A 22,895-nucleotide genomic window follows, 5' to 3' on the forward strand; every position below is an offset into this window, starting at 1 on the left:
TCACCCCGTTCAGTCCAAAGGATTTCCAACAGAGCTACTGCGCTTTAGCTGAGACCATGGGGCCACTGCTGCTTGCATGGTTATGGAAAGATATCTCTGTTACTAGTTTAGAAATTGACGCTCGATAAAGAACAATGAAGCAAGCTCATTTATTTCTCAAGATGTCACAAGCTAAGGTATAGTTCTACGTTCTGGGCATTTATATTTGCTTGCTACATCTGGTTTATATTTTAAACATTTGTGTCAATAACCCTAATAAAATCAATGCTGTGTGATTACTAATCCGCAGAGTTCTGAAGATGTTTTCTAGAATTATGAAAATATTTTGGTACAAGGACTGAATATATCCGGTTCCCATGGTAAGATGGTATATAAAAAAAACCTTGGCAAAAATCCTAAAATATTTTCTCAGTTATAAGACACAAAGAAAGAGTCACGGAAATGTTCCCAAAATTAATAAAGTGGAATAAAAGAAATCCAGACTCATATGAACTCTTTTACTTCAAAGAGCAGCAGCAAAATATCTCTTCTTTCCTTGTATGTGCCTCTCTATATAGAGTGACCAGCAAGCAAGTGTGAAAAATCAGGACAGGGTGGGGAATAATATGTGAATATATAAGAAAAAACCCCAAATAGCAGGTCTGTCCCTATAAAACACACATCTGATCACCCTATCAAGGACAGTCTTCTCATAGGTGTTTGAATAACAATTGGACCATGATTCCTCACTGGAGTGTCTAGGCATTACCACACAGAATAACTACCTCAGGAGTCTTTTTTTTTTTTTTTTTTTTTTTTAATATACACATGTGCAAGTAGGTGAGGAGAAGGCTTGCTTTGATGTTAAGGCACTCACTGGTTAAGACTGACAAGAAGTGTGTTCAATTCCTTATTGCATCTTGGTGCACTTTGGCTGAGAGCCTGGCCCTACTGAAGTCAGAGCTAGTTTTGCCATTGACTCCAATGTAACTTAAGTTGATCTTATCTGGAGGCTCTAGGTGCTATTGTAATATAAATAATAATAGTGGACACAGACTTATTTTTTATTCTTTTTAAAAAGCCTGGGGATACACATCTTCCCAGGAGAGCTTTTGGTGTTGAGCAAGACAGATAGCTAGTTATTTTACCAACTAACCTGCAAGAATCTAGCCCACTTCTTCACATCTGAAAAAGTGGGCTGTGCCCACAAAAGTTCATGATACTGTCTATATAGGCTACGTCTACACTGGCCCCTTTTCCGGAAGGGGCATGTTAATTTCAGAAGCTGTAATAGGGAAATCCGCGGGGGATTTAAATATCCCCCGCGGCATTTAAATAAAAATGTCCGCCGCTTTTTTCCGGCTTTTAAAAAAGCCGGAAAAGAGCGTCTACACTGGCCCCGATCCTCCGGAAAAAAAGCCCTTTTCCGGAGGATCTTATTCCTACTTCAAAGTAGGGCTTTTTTTCCGGAGGATCGGGGCCAGTGTAGACGCTCTTTTCCGGCTTTTTTAAAAGCCGGAAAAAAGCGGCGGACATTTTTATTTAAATGCCGCGGGGGATATTTAAATCCCCCGCGGATTTCCCTATTACGGCTTCTGAAATTAACATGCCCCTTCCGGAAAAGGGGCCAGTGTAGACGTAGCCTGAAAGTATCTAAAAACACAAATTCAGCACTTGGGAAAGTTTTTTTAGAAAACAACTAGTATGTTCCTAAATGCATTAATAAAAAATGCTCATCAAACAAACATGACAGCCCCAGCAAATCAGGGGACAGCCCTACCTAATCCAGTCCAAATGTAAGTCTCCATATCTTATCTTTACAGTTTTCTCCAGTGTAAACCTTCAAGAAAACTGTCACCACCAAAAATAAAAATTTCATAAACATTAAATAATTTAAATGTTCTTTACACTCTGCCACATACAGCCCACAGATACACTGGCCTCGCTGTCATTGGCACCCACAGAAGTTCTATTTTATGGGAGTTTTCTGTACATTTTTCATTATACAGGTTAGACCTCGCTGGTCCTGAGTGGTCTTGAAAAATGGAGTTTGCCAGACCAGGGGAGATCAGGCTTTGGGTTCTCCTGGGGTTCCCCTCCTGGTCACAATCCAAGCCAGTGCACTGCCTGCAGCCCTCGGATGGGGCTTCCCTACAGGCCACCAGCAAGGTACCCTGCCCCCAGCCAGTGGGGCTCCATGCTCCTAGCCGGCAAGATTTCTCTCCAGCCGCCAGCCTCACTCTGGCCAGCAGTGCTCAGCGCTGTTCTGGCCAGTGGGGTTCCCTGCCCCCAGCCAGCGGGGCTTCTCTCTGGCCACCAGCCTCACTCCGTGGTACTCCACTCCCCCAGCCAGAGGATCTCTACATCACCCACCTCATTCTAGTTGACAGGGCTCCGTGCCCTAGCTGGCAAGGCTCCCTCCCAGCTGCCAGGCCACTGGCTGGGCTCCCAGCCCCCAGGCTACTGGCCCTGAGGGGAACAACCTCTGTGGCTGAGGCTCTTTGGTCCAGAAACATCCATGGTCCTGCCGGACCATGGATGTTGCCAGGCCAGAGAGTCCCAGATCATAGAGGTCCATCCTGTATACAAATATCTGGTATATTTTTGCTCACATTTGCCCTAAAATATACCATTAGTGAAATACTAAGCCTGAAAAATATTAGCTTGAAAGGTGAGAATTTCAGAAAGTCATGAAAGAGTGGAAACAGGAATTAAAATGGAAATCAGTGTGGATCCTTCAGCATATGTCTACACTACAGAGTTTTGTCGAAAAAATTGCTGTTTTTCCAACAAACTTGCAGAACGTCCATACTGCAGTTGTGTTCTTTCTAAAGTAAATCAAAAGAACAGAGGGCTTTTTGCAGCATTGGTACTCCTCTTTCTACCAGCTTGCGCCTGGTTCTCTTCTCCTCTCCCTCCCTCCCACTGTGCCTGTCCCTTTTAAATGGCAGCTCTTAACACATTTAAGAGCTCAGGTAGTTCTTAAAACATTTAAAAGGCAGAGCCACAGTGGGGTTAGCTCCCAGGGCCAGGAGCTAACCACACTGCAGCTCTGCAGTTTCCTTCCTTATTGACTAATTGAGTAGTTGATGGACATTCCATTGCCTACTTGATTCACTGATTAAATGCAATTTAACATATCTATTAGGCATAGGAACCTCTAACAATATGAAATTCCATCTGAGCAAATATGCTTTATAGGAACCTCCTACTGCAATTCCATGAAAAGCTTCCAGTGCTCTTCATTTCAATGATGGAACTGATTCATTTCGAACTTGGCTTATTCCTTAGATCTCAACAACTTGTAAACAAAGAGTCCAAGTTTGAAAATAAATTGGTGATGTATTATATATGCACAATATTTTTTACTGAAACATGAAATAAGGTTCTTGTGTCATTTTAACACACATGGAACTGTAGCTTTATAGAGGACTTTACATCAGAATAATATGAGCAAAGGAGGTTGTTATATATGGAAGTTGCAAGACCTGCTATTCCAAATATAACATAAAATTCAGCAGACTGTATTTGAAACATAGTGTGTTCCCAAAGCTAAGTTACATTCCCAATATTAATTGCATTTCCTGTCAGCAGTTAAAATAGGAACAGGACAGATCATGGATGATTGGAAAAAGGCAAATGTAGTGCCCGTCTTCAAAAAAGGGAAGAAGGACAATTCAAGGAAATACAGACCAGTCAGCCTTACCTCAGTCCCTGGAAAAATCATGGAGGGGATACTCAAGGAATAAATTTTGAAGCACTTGGAAGAAGGGAAAGTGATCAGGAATAGTCAACATGGATTCACCAAAGGCAAGTTATGCCTGACCAATCTGATTAGCTTCTATGATGAGGTAACTGGCTCTGTGAACATGGGGAAGTCAGTGGATGTGATATACCTTGACTTTAACAAAGGTTTTGATATGGTCTCACACAATATTCTTGCCAGCAAGTTAAGGAAATATGGATTGGATAAATGGACTATACGGTGGATAGAAATCTGACTAGATTGTCGGGCCCCAGAGGTAGTGATCAGCAGCTCGATATCAGGATGGTGGTTGGTTTCAAGTGGAGTGCCCCAAAGATCTGTTCTAGGGCTGGTTTTGTTCAATATCTTCATTAATGACCTGAATGAGGGGATGGATTGCATCCTCAGCAAGTTTGCAGATGACACTAAGATAGGGGGGAGTTGTAGATACATTGGAGGGCAGGTACATGGTCCAGAGTGTCCTAGACAGATTAGAGGATTGGGCCAAAAGAAATCTGATGAGGTTCAACAAGGACAAGTGCAGAGTCCTGCACTTGGGATGGAAGGATCCCAAACATTGTTACAGACTGGGGACCGAATGGCTAGGTAGCAGCTTAGCAGGAAAGGACCTGGGGATTACAGTGGATGAGAAGCTGGATATGAGTCAATTGTTAACAGTGAATAGTGTGCCCTTGTAGTCTGCAGAAGAGACAAATGAGGGGGTATTTGATAGCAGCCTTGAGCTTCCTGAGGGGAGGTTCCAAAGAGGATGGAGAGAGGCTGTTCTCAGTAGTGACAGATGGCAGAACAAGGAGCAATGGTCTCAAGTTAAAGTGGGGGAGGTCCAGGTTGGATATTAGGAAAAACTATTTCACTAGGAGGGTGGTGAAGCACTGGAATGGGTTACCTAGGGAGGTGATGGAATCTCCATCCCTAGAGGTTTTTAAGTCTCGGCTTGACAAAGCCCTGGCTGGGATGATTTAGTTGGGATTGGTCCTTCTTTGGGCAGGGAACTAGACTCAATGACCTCCTGCGGTCTCTTCCAGCCCTATAATTCTATGATTCTAACCTCCAGCATAGTCTACTATACACTGACATGAATTACTGCCAACACAGAGGTGCATTGTTTTCCTCACTAGTCTGCTAATACTGTAAGAAAACATTTCCTGAAAGTTTTCTGTGTCTCATGTATTTCAAGAAGCTAGTACTGTTTTCCTTTTCACTCTGAGGGAAGTGAAGTTGTTGCCAGGGTGTGTGCTTGTTTTAGTGAAGACATTTTAGGTATTGAACTAATTGAATGAAGTATATGTAGCCAGGCCCACCAAGGGGTGGGCCAATGGGGTCTTGCCCTGGGGCCTGGCAATTTAAAAGGGCCCAGGACTCTTGGCGGCCGCCACTGCTACCATAGGAGCAGCAGCCAGAGTCCCAGGCCTTTTAAATCTCTGCTGAAGCATTGCATGGAGTGCTCTAAGCAGTTCTTAGAGCTGGGGGGGGCCTGGAATGCTCCCGGCGGTGCTGAAACCCCATCTCTTCTGCCTAAGGCCCTGCTCCTCCAGGAGCACAGAGCCATCCCCTACACCTTGCCCAGGGGCCTGGCAAGTCTTTCAGCCTCCCTGTATATAGCATGTGTTCCTGTAGTCAGAGCAGGGCAATTTTCTAGAGGGGCTTACTTTTTACTGTATTTAAATATGAATTAAATATTATGTAAGTTCTCTGGGGCAAAAGACTTCCATGTTATCAGGCAAACTTTCCACTGACAGAACTAGAAAATTTGCCTGAGTAAGGATTGTAGGATTGTTGCCAATAAAGGTAGAGGTATATACAGTGGGACCTGTAGGATTCCATATATAATCCATTCATTTTAAGTATGAAGCAAATGCTCCACCAGCGCTTGACTTTTTGAAGGAAGCTTATTAGAAAAATTACATTTTGTGCTGAGGATATGCATACTCCATACTTTATCTTCCCAATTCAAGTCTTTTATGATTTGTATGCACATGGCTGCTTCTCAGAGCCGATAAACTCTTCGCACTTTCTTTGAAACAATCATGATTAATTTATTTTTTAAAACACCTTTAAATGTTGGAAATAATTGTTTCCCAAAATAGCACTGAATCAAGGACCATCTGTGGGGGAAAAGGAAAAGAACACTGGCTTGCTTTATTTGACCTACTTAATTAATTTCTGTTAAATTTAGTAATGTAATGCTAGGGAGTTACTATAGGTGCATTAGCATTTCACCTTTATAGATCCCATTTCAAATTTTGATTAAGTCCCCAATGGTTATGGATTTGGAGGTGGGAGGTGTTATTACTCAGGAAGAATAATGTAAGAGAGCAGCAAAGGCAGATAATTCTTTCTTTTGAGACTTCCAATTTGCCAAAGGACATAAAACTGAGAGTCAGCTCTCATCCCAGCTTTTAGCATCCAGTTGTGCAACCCTTCTTCAGACAAAATTCTCACAAAGTCAGCCTGAGGCTATGTGTAGACTACATGGCTCCGTCGACGGAGCCATGTAAAGTAGTTTATTCGGCATAGTCAAAGAAGTGGGGATTTAAATAATCCCTGCTTCATTAAAATAAAAATGGCCACCGTGCTGTGCCAACAATCAGCTGATCTGGCACAGCGCGGCAGTCTAGACATGGCGCGGTCGACAAAGGAAGCCTTTGTCGACCACGCCAGTATGTTTCCTTTGTTGACCACGCTGCGTCTAGACTGCCGCTCTGTGCTGGATAAGCTGATCGTCGGCACAGCGCAGCGGCCATTTTTATTTTAATGAAGTGGGGATTATTTAAATCCCCGCTTCTTTGACTATGCTGAATAAACTATTTTACATCGCTCCGTCAATGGAGCCATGTAGTCTAGATGCAGCCTGAGTGATGAACTGAAGGATTGGGCCCTTAGTAAGAGTTTCCCTGTATCACATTATCATACAATTTAGCATGTTGTAGGATTACCATTTTTCCCAGTCCTGATGAAGATCTCTGTGGCACTCAAAAATTTGTCTGACCATAGAAGTTTGTCCAATAAAATATAATACCTCACCCACCTTGTCTCTAAGGCTATGTCTCTAAGGCTATGTCGTCTACACAGCAGCATGGACCCCATCATCACCAGCTTTTCCGCCATGGACTTCCCCAACTGTGGGGTAGCTATTGACAGCACCCACATCCCCATCCGGGCCCCTGACCACCAGGCATTTGAGTACATCAACTGAAAGGGGTACTTTTCAGTGGTCCTGCAAGCTCTTGTTGACCACCACAGCCAGTTCTCTGACATCTACATAGGGTGGTCGGGGAAGGTGCACAGCACATGTGTCTTCTGAAACTCCAGCCTTTTCCGGAAGCTGCACGCCAGCACTTTTTTCCCCAACAGAACTATCAGGGTCAGGGGCATGGACATGCTTGTCTGTGTTGTAGGGAATGCAGCCTACCCTATGCTCTCCTGGCTTATGAAGCCCTACACTGGACATCTTGACCCCATCAAGGAACATAATAACGCCAGGCTCAGTATTGTGGTAGTGGGCACCTTTGGGCATCTCAAGGGGAGGTTCCATTGCCTCCTCACCCAGCTAGACCTTGGTGAATGGAATGTCCCCCATGTAGTGGCAGCCTGCTGTGTCCTCCACAATCTTTGTGAAAGGATGGGAGAGATGTTCCAGCCAGGGTAGGGGACAGAGACTGATCAGATTGGCAGGGCCTGTGAGCATCCATGCACAGCTGTTATCCGACAGGCCTGTCAGGGGGCTGTGCAAATACAGAAGGTGCTGGGGGAGAGCTTCTCACAAGGACCCTAGTGACACTCTCCCCTGGACTTCCTCATAAGGGGCTGTGCATTGCCCCTCTTTCCATTTCTTCCACACTCCTCCCTTCCTCCCTACACCTCCCTCAGGGTATGTCTACACTGCCACCCTAGTTCGAACTAGGGAAGCTAATGTAGGCATTCGAAGTTGCAAATGAAGCCCAGGATTTAAATATCCCGGGCTCCATTTGCATTTTGCTGGGCGCCGCCATTTTTAAATCCCCGTTAGTACGGACTCCATGCCCACGGCTACACGCAGCATGGAGTAGGTAGTTCGAATTAGGCTCTCTATGCTCTCTAATTCGAACTACCGTTACTCCTTGTGGAAATTAGAGAACCTAATTTCGAGAGCCTAATTCGAACTACCTACTCCGTGCCGCGTGTAGCCGCAGGCACAGAGTCCGTACTAACGGGGATTTAAAAATGGCGGCGCCTGGCAAGATGCAAATGAAGCCTGGGATATTTAAATCCTGGGCTTCGTTTGCAACTTTGAATGCCTGCAGTAGCCACCCTAGTTCGAACTAGGGTGGCAGTGTAGACATACCCTCAGAGACAATAAACTACACATTTTGTTTGGAAACAATCAACTCTTTTATTTTTATTGGGGTGAATGTAACTGGGGAGAGACTGAGGAAAGAACCTGGGAGGGGGGAGAAGGAGAGGAGGGAGGTGGAAGAGAGAGGAGGGGGAGGAGAGGCTCAGGGCTGGGGCTGGGAGTGTTGCCTGCATCAGGTGGTGCTAACACCTCATGTGCAGGGCCCTCACCAGCCAATGGGGAGAGGCTGGGGGAGAAGCTGAAAGGGTGGGAGCCGGTGCAGGAGCAGCTCAAGGCATTCGATGACCATATGGAAGGCTGTGCCGCTGGATCAACCCTGCTGCAGCAGCTTCAGGTTCTCCCTCAGTCTCCAGTTGTGCTAGTCCATGGAGCGCTGCAGGGCTCGCAGAGCAGTGATATGCTCCTCTCTGGCACTGGCGGATAACACAAGGTTGGGACAATGGCCCAGGGGGTGGCAACTGCTCCCCTCTTGCAGCTGGTCCAGGTGTGGAAAACAAAGAGAAGGGCAGTCATCCCAGAAGACACCATGCACGAAGCCTACCCTTAATCTCTAAACTGAGACCGAAGGCCTCAGATCAAAGGTGATATGCTTGAGCAAGGCCACCTGAGGGCTAGAGAGGGAGCCCTTTCCTAAAGGTCCCTTGCCACAGATTTCCAGGGGACAGCCTCACTGCCCCCATGTCCCAAAGACAAGCAGGCATGGGAAGGTGCTGGCCAGACTGGGAGCGGGCAGGAGGGGGCCACAGGGACCCTGTGCCATATCTACACACACACTATTCCGAAATAGCTATTTCGGAATAGGCATTATTCCTCATAGAATGAGGATTACAAACTCCAAAATAAGCTGCCCGTTATTTCAAAATTATTTTGAAATAGCGGGCTTGTTGTGTAGATGCTCACATAGTTATTTTGAAATAACTCTGCTGTGTAGACATGCCCTTAGAAGTTTATACCGTGCTTACTAAGGCACGTGAACACCATTAACGTCCATAGGACTACTCATGTGAACTATGCTTTGCAAGAATGGGTCTTATAATTTCCCAAAGGAAATCTTTTAATTTTGTTCTCACAGCTGTTTTTGCTATGTAGAGGCAGTTTTCCCTCCACCCCCTCTCCCCTTCCCCCAATTGCTTTTCCTTTTCATGGCAAATAAGCAAAGGACTTGAGACAGAGACCTTATATGTCTTGCATCTTAAGAAACAACTAAATATGTTTCATAAGTAGTGAAAAAAAAATTACCAAGTTCCAGTCACAACTGAGGCCTAACAATAGAATAGGTTAGGGATCTTGCATAAGATCTGTTACCCATACAACACTATTATTTCTATAAACACAGAACTGACCAAGTAATGCCATTAAGAAGACAATAGTTTCTGTGAAAATGATCATTAGGATCAAATACTGCTTATAAAAGTTCACCCTGTTGGTTTCAGTTGACTAACCATTAGAGTAAACGAAAGGGAGCAGGATTAAATGCTACTGAAACAATCCTAAAAGGATGTTTTGCAGTTCATCTCCCACTTTCTGGGGAAGTCTGCACATTTTTTTCCAAACTCAACTCCTTTTATTTTATTTTGCACAAACAATTGTTTTAATGACATAATAACCCATATGGGGTTAGCTTCAGACATTTTCTTCACATGTTCAAAATATATTTTAAATCCCTTATTTTTCCACAGCAACAACCTTGGCATTGAAGTTGGGGTGAAACCTTTCAAAGCTAATTGCTTGTTTATAGCTTATTTAGAATTGAATAACACTATTTTGGGATGTGCTTTACATTTAATTAACTTTAACTATCACAGAAATTCTGTTGCATTGATTAAATTGTTTCTCTTGTACTGTGTATTTGCCAGACAGAAGAAAGCACTTATTGTACTTCTTACCATTGATACTGATAACAGAAAAACTTATTTACTTTTGCACACAAATGTCTTACCAATAATATTCTCTCCTCAGATACCAAGATACCTGAATGTTTTGAAGAACTCATGTGTACGAATATAGTTCACTTGTCTCAAGTGAACGTCTGCCAGGCAGGAACTGGCCTGTCAGCTTCATCCCATCAAAAATACTTTTGGTGCCATGAGCTGAAGGCAGGTTCCAATTCTTAAGTCATTCTGGCCTGGACTGAATTGAAAGTCAGGCTCCTGTGGTTAACAGAAGTAGCTGCAAATGATTGTTCAGAAAGTGGCATTAAAATCATATGTCTAATGATTATTCTTTTGACTCCTTTGCCCTTCTGCATTTTATTTTCATATCCACTGGAAACTGAGGGCAGTGAATACTGCATAAGGGCAACAAATACGGCATAATAGTTCTTGTTTTGGTACATTCACTTAGTAGTGATTTATTAAGGTCTGCTGAATGAGCCTGATTAAAATGCATAAACAGTTCTGAACAGTAAACAACCATGTCTAAGGATGAAAAAATGGGACCCACATGCTGTGCATGGAAATTGCCCTTAACAACATGGTCTATTGTTGAACAGATAGGAAGCCAAAGGTTGCTTGTAATCAAATTTGAAGTTTCCCATCACTTATAAAAGCAACACTTCCTTGTGTAAATGTTTCAATTGGTTCTTAAAAATTGCTTCCTGACTTAATCCTTACAGGAGTTCTTTGGCTGCTAGGTAGAAAGACAATTTCAGACAGAAGAGCATTTAGATTTTAAAAAGGTAAAATAAATGCACAAAGCACACACATTCCCACAGAAATAAATTTTTAAAGATTTTAGATTGAGGATAATTAGGAAAACACTGAACCAACTCAATATTATTCTTTTCTGAAACTCTCCTGCAGATTAAATAATGCAAAATAATAGGGAGACGTATGGCACAGTACAGCAGAACTTCAGTTACTTGGTGTAATGAATGGGGAGACCACTGCAGATCACAGAAGTAAGACTAGTTAAAGACAGGAATTTGCAAAGAAAGGGGTTAATTATGATGTCCACTGGAACCAACAAAGTTTTCCCACTATCTCCAGTGGCCTTTATAAACAAACATCTCCAGTGGCCTTTAAAAATCAAAGATGCCTTGTTAATTTCTTTTAACAAAGTTGAAGAATTTTACTGATAATGCTTCAAAATAATGAAGACTTAAATCTCAACTACCCCATAAATCCTGTGAGGTGAAATCCTGGCCCCTTTGTAGATGATGGGAGTTCCGCCATAGACTTCAGTGGAACCAGGATTTCACCCATCGTGTTTTGGGACTCAATTACAATATGTTGTCCTCTGATGTAAGGAACTCTGGTTTGGTCTCGCTAACATTTTAACTCGTGTCTCAAACCTTTCTAAAAGTTGAAAGCGATAACATGATTCAGGAGCAGGATTAAATATACTTCAGTCTAATCTATACTACAGGACAGAACCATGTTTTAATAATGCTGCAATTGGGGTACCCCATGTGCCAGAATTTTTCAAAACAGGTTGAACATCTAAAATCTGGGACTCTGTTTTGGCAACATCCAGACTGTTGATATTGCTGGACCAGAGAGTCCCAGCTGGTCAGGTTCAGATGTGCAGCCCAGGCCAGGCTGGCATTGTGGAGTATAGGCCCACCTGGGCCAGCAGCAATGGCAACGGCATAGTGGGGAGCACAGCCCTGGCTGGGGCCAGCGGCCAGGAGCACAGCTTGGGCCAGGGCTGGTGGCCTGAAGAGCAACCTGGGCCAGGGCCGGTAGCAGTGAGCACTGCCTTGGCCAGAGCTGGTGATGGGGAATGCAGCCTGGGCCGGGCTGGATGCAGCAGAACTGGCATAAGGAAGTGCAGTCTCAGCTGGGGCCAGGAGCAGAGCCCACTGGCTGGGCTGGCACTTGGAAGCAAGGCCAACAGCTGGGAGGGGAGCCTTGATCTCCCCTAGTCCAGCAAACTCCATGGTTTGTGACTGCTCAGGTCCCCAGGGTGCCGAACCAGGGAGATCCAACCTAAATTTGCTGACAGAGTGAAGGGTGGGGGAGAGGGAACAGTATTGTGCTGAATCCAAACTTAGGTTAAAATTAAATTGTTTAGTATAGGTGAAATATGTCAGGATGTTATTTTAATCTACAAATGTTGTATACAATTGTTACTGAAAGAAAACAAAGAATGAAGGCAAATAAACAGAGTGTACTGAACTTGTCTGGATGAAAGGGCTTAAATTCCAGTGAGGGAGATTTAGGTTGGATATTAGGAAAAACTTCCTAATTGTCAGGGTGATTAAGTTCTGAAATAAACTGCCTAAGCAGGTTGTGGAATCTCTATCTTTGGAGGTTTTAAGAGCACATTAGACAAACATCTCTCAGCTCTGGTCTACACTTTATTTTGAAATAACAAGCACACCATCCACAATACCAAGGTGACTTGTTAAGGTCCCTTCAAGTTCTAGCCTTCTATGATTCTACAAAAGAAGGTGCTAATTTGAGATTTTTCAAAACTTTTGGCAAAGCTCTGCACAGCTGTTCTAACAACAAAGCAGAATTGTGTCAAGATGAGAGGAAATCTCATATATCTTACCAGAATGTACTTTATTTAGACAATGCTAATGCAACTAGTTTGCCATCCTTTGGGGCATTTATTTTGCATGCAGAATTTGATAACTTATTAAATATGGCACAGAGCTTTGACTAGCAGTATCTTGACCATAGTGACCAGCATTGGCATCATGATCTTGACCACCACTATTCCATGCTGTGACCTAATATGTTTTGATTGGACTAGATAACCATCTCCATGGCTGGGTTCTCAGCAGTATCCAAGATGTCCCTATCATGTCAATTTCCATCCTCACATTATTTCTCCCATCTCTTTCTCTCTTCTCTTTTTGCCCTCTGTTCAATAATCATCCTACTTAGACAGGACAAATCTAACTTTAACTCTATACCATGGTCAATTTGGCAAGTTAAAAATCATAGAAAAGTAGGGCTGGATAGGGATCTTATGAGCTTATCTCTTCTGAGGCAGGCAAAGTAAACCTAAACCATCCCAAACAGGTGAATGTCTAATCTGTTATTTAATACCTCCAATGATGAGGATTCCATGATCTCCTTTAGTAACCTGTTCCAGAGCTTAACTACCATTGTACTTGGAAATTTTTTCTTGATATCTAATTCCTGGCCCAGCTGTGAAGAACAGAAGAAAGGCCAGTCATCCCAGCAGAAGTGTCTGCCTCCCTGAGTACTTTTATTTTCATGCGCACTTGCTCTTGGGTGTGCATGTGGGCCTTCTGGCCCAGGATGGTGGCCATCTGGCCATAAACATCCATGTTCCTGCACCTGGTGTGGAGATCCTGGAGGTTTGCCTCCTCTCCCCGGACCTTAATGCAATCCAGAATCTCCACACCAGACCAGGAAGGGGCCTTCTTCTTCTGCCCCGGGCAGGGGCTTGTAAGCTGGCTGCCAGCTCGCTAGCAGCCAGGGTGAGGGGGCTCAGTGGGAGCACTGGGATCAGCCATTGTTGCACAAACTGTTTCTGCCTACATCACTGTCATCAACTGCCTGCTCGCTGCAAATGAGTGGTCCAGCAGCCTCTCCTTCCCAAGTCATAGAATCATAGAATACTAGGACTGGAAGAGACCTCAAGAGGTCATCGAGTCCAGTCCCCTGTACTCATGGCAGGATCAAATACTGTCTAGACCATCCCTGATAGACATTTATCTAACCTACTCTTAAATATCTCCAGAGATGGGGATTTCACAACCTCCCTGGGCAATTTATTCCAGTGTTTGACTACCCTGACAGTTAGGAACTTTTTCCTAATGTCCAACCTAAACCTCCCTTACTGCAGTTTAAGCCCGTTGCTTCTTGTTCTATCCCCAGAGGCCAAGATGAACAAGTTTTCCTCTTCCTCCTTATGACACCCTTTTAGATATCTGAAAACTGCTATCATGTCCCCCCTCGATCTTCTCTTTTCTAAACTAAACAAACTCAATACCTTCAGCCTTTCCTCATAGGTCAAGTTCTCTAGACCTTTAATCATTCTCGTTGCTCTTCTCTGGACCCTCTCCAATTTCTCCACACCTTTCTTGAAATGTGGTGCCCAGAACTGGACACAATACTCCAACTGAGGCCTAACAAGCGCAGAGTAGAGAGGAAGAATGACTTCTCATGTCTTGCTCACAACACACCTGTTAATGCATCTCAGAATCATGTTTGCTTTTTTTGCAACAGCATCACACTGCTGACTCATATTCAACTTGTGGTCCACTATAACCCCTAGATCCCTTTCTGCCGTACTCCTTCCTAGACAGTCGCTTCCCATTCCGTATGTATGAAACTGATTGTTCCTTCCTAAGTGGAGCACTTTGCAATTGTCTTTATTAAACTTCATCTTATTTACCTCAGACCATTTCTCCAATTTGTCCAGGTCATTTTGAATTATGACCCTATCCTCCAGAGCAGTCGCAACCCCTCCCAGCTTGGTATCATCTGCATACTTAATAAGCGTACTTTCTATACCAATATCTAAATCGTTGATGAAGATATTGAACAGAGTCGGTCCCAAAACAGACCCCTGCAGAACCCCACTTGTTATACCTTTCCAGTAGGATTGTGAGCCATTAATAACTACTCTCTGAGTACGGTGATCCAGCCAGATATGCACCCACCTTACAGTAGCCCCATCTAAGTTGTATTTGCCTAGTTTATTGATAAGAATATAATGCGAGACCGTATCAAACGCCTTACTAAAGTCTAGGTATACCACATCCACTGCTTCTCCATTATCCACAAGACTCGTTATCCTATCAAAGAAAGCTATCAGATTGGTATGACATGATTTGTTCTTTACAAATCCATGCTGGCTGTTTCCTATCACCTTGCCACTTTCCAAGGGTATGTCTACACTACCCCGCTAGTTCGAACTAGCGGGGTAATGTATGCATACCGCACTTGCTAATGAAGCCCGGGATTTGAATTTCCCGGGCTTCATTAGCATAAGCGGGGAGCCGCCATTTTTAAATCCCCGCTGCTTCGAACCCCGTGTAGCGCGGCTACACGGGGCTCGAACTAGGTAGTTCGGACTAGGGTCCTATTCCGAACTACCGTTACTCCTCGTGAAACGAGGTGTACCGGTAGTTCGGAATAGGCACCCTAGTCCGAACTACCTAGTTCGAGCCCCGTGTAGCCGCGCTACACGGGGTTCGAAGCAGCGGGGATTTAAAAATGGCGGCTCCCCGCTTATGCTAATGAAGCCCGGGAAATTCAAATCCCGGGCTTCATTAGCAAGTGCGGTATGCATACATTACCCTCCTAGTTCGAACTAGGAGGGTAGTGTAGACATACCCAAAGTGTTTACAGATGATTTCCTTAATTACTTGCTCCATTATCTTCCCTGGCACAGAAATTAAACTAACTGGTCTGTAGTTTCCTGGGTTGTTCTTGTTTCCCTTTTTATAGATGGACACTATGTTTGCCCTTTTCCGGTCTTCTGGAATCTCTCCTGTCTCCCATGATTTTCCAAAGATGATAGCTAGAGGCTCAGATACCTCCTCTATCAGCTCCTTGAATATTCTAGGATGCATTTCATCAGGCCCTGGTGACTTGCAGGCATCTAACTTTTCTAGGTGATTTTTAACTTGTTCTTTTTTTATTTTATCTTCTAAAACTACCCCCTTTCCACTAGCATTCACTATGTTAGGCATTCCTTCAGACTTCTCGGTGAAGACTGAAACAAAGAAGTCATTAAGCATCTCTGCCATTTGCAAGTTTCCTGTTACTGTTTCTCCCTCCTCACTGACCAGTGGGCCTACCCTCTCCTTGGTCTCCCCTTGCTTCTAATGTATTTATAAAATGTCTTCTTGTTTCCCTTTATTCCCGTAGCTAGTTTGAGCTCATTCTTTGCCTTTGCCTTTCTAATCTTGCCCCTGCATTCCTGTGCTGTTTGCCTATATTCATCTTTTGTTATTTGTCCTAGTTTCCATTTTTTTATATGATTCCTTTTTTATTTTTAGATCATGCAAGATCTCATGGTTAAGCCAAGGTGGTCTTTTGCCATATTTTCTATTTTTCTGACACATCGGAATAGCTTGCTTTTGTGCCCTTAACAATGACCCTTTGAAAAACTGCCGACTCTCCTCAGTTGTTTTTTTTCCCTCAGTCTCGAGTCCCATGGGAATCCCCATACCTACTCCTCACACCTACTCCTGCTCCTGTCCTAGGGCCGGTATGGTGCCACCAGAAGTTTCCCCTGTGGCTACAGCTTTAACAGCTAAATGGGGGGGGGAGGGGAGACTATAGCATTTTGAGGGGTGTGGACAGAGTGACCAATCTGTGAGAAGCTCCGGAGGCCAAATATATTTAAATAACCCCAGCTGCACCGTCCACACACATCCTTTTCCTAAATAGCTATTTTGAAATAGGCATTATTTCTCATGAAATGAGGGTTAATTATTCCAGAATAAGAAGTCTGTTATTTCAAAATGATTTTAAAATAAAGAGCTTGCTGTGTGGACACTTGCCTTGTTATTTCAAAATAATGTGAGCAGGGCTGGACTGAGCCATTCCGGCGCCCCGGGCAGACAGATTAACTGCACCCCCTGGGTTGGGGGAGGGCGCATGCATGGCCCCGCTCCCGCCCAGCAGGTGGAGCTGGCAGCAGCAGGACGCATGTGCCTGGCTCAGCCCAGCCTGGCTACCGCCGCTGGCTCACAGCCCAGGGCCGCCCAGGGTGAGCTGAGCCTGGCCGTGCATGGCCCCGTGGCCGTGGGGGGAAGGGCGCTGCTGGCCAGCACTGCGGGGGTTAACATGGCCCCTGCCCCAGGCAGCGCTGCAGGGTGGCTGCTGGGAGCTGCTGCAGCCCGCAATCCGGAAGCTGAGCACTTAGCGCCTGATGGCAGCTATAAGGGGCGCTGCACACCCCTTAGGGTGTGTCTACACTACCCTCCTAGTTCGAACTAGGAGGGTAATGTAGGCATACCGCACTTGCAAATGAAGCCCGGGATTTGAATTTCCCAGGCTTCATTGGCATAAACTGGGCGCAGCCATTTTTAAATCCCTGCTCGTTCGAACCCCGTGCCGCGCGGCTACATGCGGCACGAACTAGGTAGTTCGGACTAGGCTTCCTAGTCCGAACTACCGTTACTCCTCATTCCACGAGGAGTAATGGTAGTTCGGACTAGGAAGCCTAGTCCGAACTACCTAGTTTGTGCCCCGTGTAGCCACGCGGCACGGGGTTCGAACGAGCAGGGATTTAAAAATGGCGGCGCCCAGTTTATGCCAATGAAGCCTGGGAAATTCAAATCCCGGGCTTCATTTGCAAGTGCGGTATGCCTACATTACCCTCCTAGTTCGAACTAGCGGGGTAGTGTAGACATACCCTTACAGCTGCCATCAGGCACCCCGCATAGGTTGGAGCCCCGGGCAGCTGCCTGGCTAGCCCATGCCTTAATCCAGCCCTGAATGTGAGTTGTTTTGAAATAAGCTGTAGTGTAGACATGCTCTTATGGTCCAGGAGTATCTAAATAGGTCATATACTGTGCTTATGGTCTTCCAGTACTTTAAAGCCTGAGATGAAAGTTGAATGTTCCTGTCTTTTGCCATTCATTTCTTCTCTCCCGCCCCTACCTTTGTGTACATTTGCCTTGTTTAGCTTTAGGACAAAACAACACTGGATTTAAAATAATAGAGCCACTTACACCTGATATTTTTCCCCAATAAGGACATTTCATACCACATGAGAGATTTTCAACCAAGAAACTTTCCCTTAAAAGCTTTATGGGGCCATATTATCACTTTAGGCACAAACCTAAGCAAGGGGTGGCACATAAATGTAGCATTCCAGGATTAGCCTTGGGAAGCATTGTAATTATATTGCAATCATAAGATTCAGTTGTGATTCCAGTCATCACACCCAAGATTGCTTTCATCTATTTTGGGTACTAAAGCAACAACACACAGTACATCACACTTCAGCATGGGCTAGCCTCTCAGAAATGACCCAAGGTTCCAGGTGTGTCTTTGCTGTGTCACCAGAATGTGTATGTTTAAGTTTTATATAAAGATTCTGAATGTACTTCCAGCCTAAATGAGCATTCATGCTTTTCAGGCTCATCAGTATAAATGAACACACACTGCCTTTACTAATATTGAAGAAGTGGGTTGTGCCCACGAAAGCTCCTGATACCATCTACATGTTTTGTTAGTCTTTAAAGTGCTACTAAAGTTGTTTTTTAAGTTTTTACTAATAAACTGGTTTGCTCAAAAAAATCGACAGTTGGTTGGTTAATCAGTGTATTGCTTCAATGCTTGGCCCAACTTTTCTCTGACTTTTGTTTGTTTTAAAACCTTGAGGACACTTTTCTGAGACAACTTTCTCTTCATCAGGTTGTTAAGGTTGAGCACCTTAAATATTTTAAGGCTGATGAGATTTGTTATCCTGTGGGAATGTAGACTGTATATGGAAAAGTATTATGTTGTGGTGAAATTACAGGATTGAGTGTCCAGGAATCCTTCATTTTATTGACAACTCTGTCAAAATTTTCTCTGTGACCATGGTTAACTCTGTTTCCTCATCCAGAAGAATAGTGATGATACTTATTTGCCTTGCAGGGTTGTTGTGATTTTTAAATTATTGTTATTATATGTAGATATTGCAGACACGCACAGTCTTTGCTACTGTCTGCACCTTTCCATTTTTCATTTTGCTTCCTGTAATATGATTCCAAAGATGTATATAGAGCTCAAGATAATGTCTCACAAGACCTTTTTGCTGTTAAGATTTCTTTTCATTTACATTCCATTCTTCTATAGAGCCAAACAAACTTGTGCGCTGTTAATTTCCCCAGTTACTGGCAAATAATAAACAAGGTACTTGGCCTTTCTGCTAGTACTTCACAACGTTTTTTCTCTTTTTTTTATGGTAGGGGAGCAACATCTGACTAGGGCATAAACCATTTTGACCTTATTTTCATCCAATATTTAATACATTTGTTATATTCCATGGCACATTTTTCAACCAATAGATGCATCTCTTTCCTTAGATGAACACAAATTTTGACTTAAGCTAGCATAGCCCAGGTTGCGTAGCTTATTTCTAGTTTAGCCCTGCTATGTAGATATGCTCTGAATGTTATGATCTTTTGATTGAGCATGTGTTTATCTGTTCATCTACACAGCACCCTAAACTTGAAATAAGATCTAGAATTTGTGCTATACAAATTGCGCACCTTATTTTGATTCTATTTTGAAATAGCTTATTTTGAAATTTGGCACATCTACACAGCACCACATTTTGAAATAATGCACTATTTTGAGAGATCCATTTACCCTCATGGAACGAGGGTTACAGGAGTGCCAAAATAGCATGCCTGTTATTTCAAAAAATATTTCAAAATAACAAGCGCATTTAAAAGACACGAGATAGATATTTCGGGATACCTTTGGTATCCCAAAATAGCTCCACTGTCTAGATGTACCCTTACTGTTTGTCAGTCTGTCTTGTTTATTTAAGACTTGAACCAGCAATTGACTGTTTTGCAGGAACTTATCAATTTAGCCAAATTTTTCAATGAATAATTATCAAAATATTCAATTTCAGTAAAGTCAAAGCAGTTCATTTTTACTTCATTTCAACTATGATCTCATATTCAGTTGTATCAAACATTGATAGGATCATTTCAGTATTTGCAAAGGTTTCCAGAAATGTCATTTAAAGAGACAGTTTGACATTTTTCTTCCAGTTTGAGATCAAAGAAAATTTCAAAATGTCAGAATTTCCCACAGAACAGACATTCTGATTTTGACCAGCTCTGTAAGTCCAAGTTTATATGTATTTAGTTTTCTGGTTGTTCATTCATCCCAGCATCAAAGGTATCATGTTAGCTTCTCTCCAACTTCTGTGTGTGTAAAATTAAAGCTCACAGTTACAGTGAGTTCACTTTGACAGTTATTGGGTACAGATCATCCATTGCTATAGCCTCATCTGCTTCTAGATGGTCCATTTTATTACTGTTTACTTTTAAACTTAGCTTATTCTCTGTTGACTCATTTCCAAACTTTACTGTTTTCTTCCCCAGCTGCCAAAAATGTATCTGTACAGCAGCATATTTTTACATCTCTGCTTCGCAAACCTTGAGGTGAAGGAATTACAATTTCTGCAACATCCATCCTTTCTTCACAAGGGAACCTTACATTGCTTTTACCAACCTCTTGCTCCTCGTACAATGTGTTTGTCTTTCTATCCACATCCTATGCAACAACCTCTCTTTCTGACCTTATTAAAATCCTTTCCTTACATTTTCTCCCTTCAGGTATTACATTCTAGTATGGATCCTATTAGTTTTATATCATTATCTTTTAGACCCATTTTATTTATTTTTTTCCTTATTTGCTACATTTTTCTGATTATGTATATTGATTCTATTCAATGTCCAGTGCTATGCACAATAGCTGCTCTCCCTACAGTTAACCTTTGCAGCTCTTGCAAACTCCTACTTCTCTTAAAATAGATCTTAGTTTCTCTATTATTATTACTGTTTAACATTTACATCCTGCTAATACCTGCAGGTTAGCCCACACAGAGCCCCATTGCACTAGGCATGATATCATGGCTGTGTCTAGACTGGCAAGTTTTTCCGCAAAAGCAGGTGCTTTTGCGAAAAAACTTGTCAGCTGTCTACACTGGTCGCTTGAATTTGTGCAAGAACACTGACGATCTAATGTAAGATTGTCAGTGTTCTTGCGCAAATACTATGCTGCTCCCCTTCAGGAAAAAGCCCTCTTGTGCAAATGTATTTGTGCAAGAGGGCCAGTGTAGACAGCTAAAAACTGTTTTGCGCAAAAAAGCCCAGATGGCGAAAATGGCGATCGGGGCTTTTTTGCACAAAACCATGTCTAGATTGGCATGGACGCTTTTCCGCAAAAAGTGCTTTTGCGCAAAAGCGTCCATGCCAATCTAGATGCTCTTTTCCGCAAATGCTTTTAATGGAAAAACTTTTCCGTTAAAGCATTTGCAAAAAATCATGCCAGTCTAGACACAGCCTAAGAGTATTGATTCAGTAATAGGTGCATGGATCTAGGTGTCCCAGAGATGGTATTTTTATTTCAAGAAATTATGCATGAAACAACATGTGAAGTCCTACAGTACAGCACTGGGCCTCCAAAACATGGCATTCAGGACCTCATCCTATTTGTACAATTTTATTTGTGTATATTTATTTCTATTGTCAATTTGCATTAACCTTCAGACTTGTTGTTCACAAGTGCTAAGGAATTCAGTGAGACTGCCACACAGTATTTCTCCTGGGCTCAGACAGCTCCACTCTACACCCTATTAATGGGCAGTGGTTAAAAGCCACAACAGAATGGAGAGAGACCTCACAACAGACAAGGGCTAATCATTTTACCTATTCAAAGTGCAGTGCACCAAAAGTGTCCAAGAACAGGGCACCACACCTTCATATTAAAGAGTGCAAATAAATTCAAACACAAAATATTAACATAATCAACAACCTATTAATGTTTTGTGGTAGGTTTTATCTAACAAGCCATCAAGTTGGATAACAATGACTTTTAGCAGACTCTGTTAAATTAACTATGTGGCTTCCGCTTTGTATTCAGTGTATCAGAAGAACAGCAGCTAGAAGTACAATTTATAAAAATAGATGTTGACACTATACCTGAATGAACAAAGAGAAAATCCCAGATTAATAAAGTGATACATTGAGGGTGCTTCCTGTTTACAGGGGAATGGCCACCGCTGAGATTAAATACATTGGAGGTCCAGGATTTAATTAGCACAAGATACATTAATTGCCAAATCACAGGAGACACCCTTAAGTTATAATTATACTGAACTGTGTGCACTGTCCTTTCAGACTTGTGTTTCTCTTAGGGTATTGTGGCCAGACAGCCTGCCTCCATATTATCCATCTTATTTGCCTCTCTGAAGTACAGGACAGAAAAGGAGCAATAATATCAGCATAGTCTATGCTGGCTCATCTGATCCTGAGAAGCTGAAACACAGATATGTGGATAGAGAAGCAGCTAAGTCAATAAGCTGGCCTCGAGGCTGTGGCTGGCACCTATGTTGATTCGAACACACAGTCCCAGGAAGAGGAATTTCCCACTGAGAAAACAATGTCCAGTACTTCAAAATTTAATCATCTCAAATCTCTCTTACAAGTGTAAATTAAGTTCACAACTCCCTTGTAAGAACTGGTCTCACAGCAGACAGACCAGCATCAATTGGCAATTAAGATAAGAAAGAGAAATACGTGACCCCATGATTATAAAAGATGGGCCCAGCACACACTCACTTTGAGTGTCATTCTACCCTCTACCTGCTGGTCGGGTTAGGTGTTTGACCTCCCGAGGTTCTATGGGGACGCCCACCTCGTATTTTCGTCTTTCCTAGGAATTGAGGGACCGGCCCTGGCCTGACATGCTGGAGTCGAGAGGCACAGAAGGGGGTAAAAATGGTACCTGGATGTGGTCCTCTGTCTTAAGTGTACACATAGCAAGAGTAAGCTGTTACTTGGTACCATTATTTCTATTTTTCTATCTTTATCTTCTTTGTAACCATTTTTTTAAGACCTATATTTTGCTAATAGTTAAGAAATAGAGCAATAGCCATTGTAACCATATGATTTATAAGCTTCCTCAATAAACCTGTAACTGTTTAAGCTTTAACCTGACTCCTTCAGTTGCTGTAACAGAACCAAGCACAATTTAAAAGAACTTCAGCCGGTCATAAAGGGACAGATATAGGGAGAGCTTGGGCGTTTGGATCTGTGTCACTCCCAGGTGACAGGACCCACTGGGGCATCTTTCAGTCTTTCCTCAAGGCTGCCCGCTGCGAAGGAATTATGGAATTCTAGCAGCTGAAATCTAAGATGTA

This window comes from Pelodiscus sinensis, chromosome 1, assembly GCF_049634645.1.
Source record: "Pelodiscus sinensis isolate JC-2024 chromosome 1, ASM4963464v1, whole genome shotgun sequence".
Taxonomy (NCBI): domain Eukaryota; kingdom Metazoa; phylum Chordata; order Testudines; family Trionychidae; genus Pelodiscus; species Pelodiscus sinensis.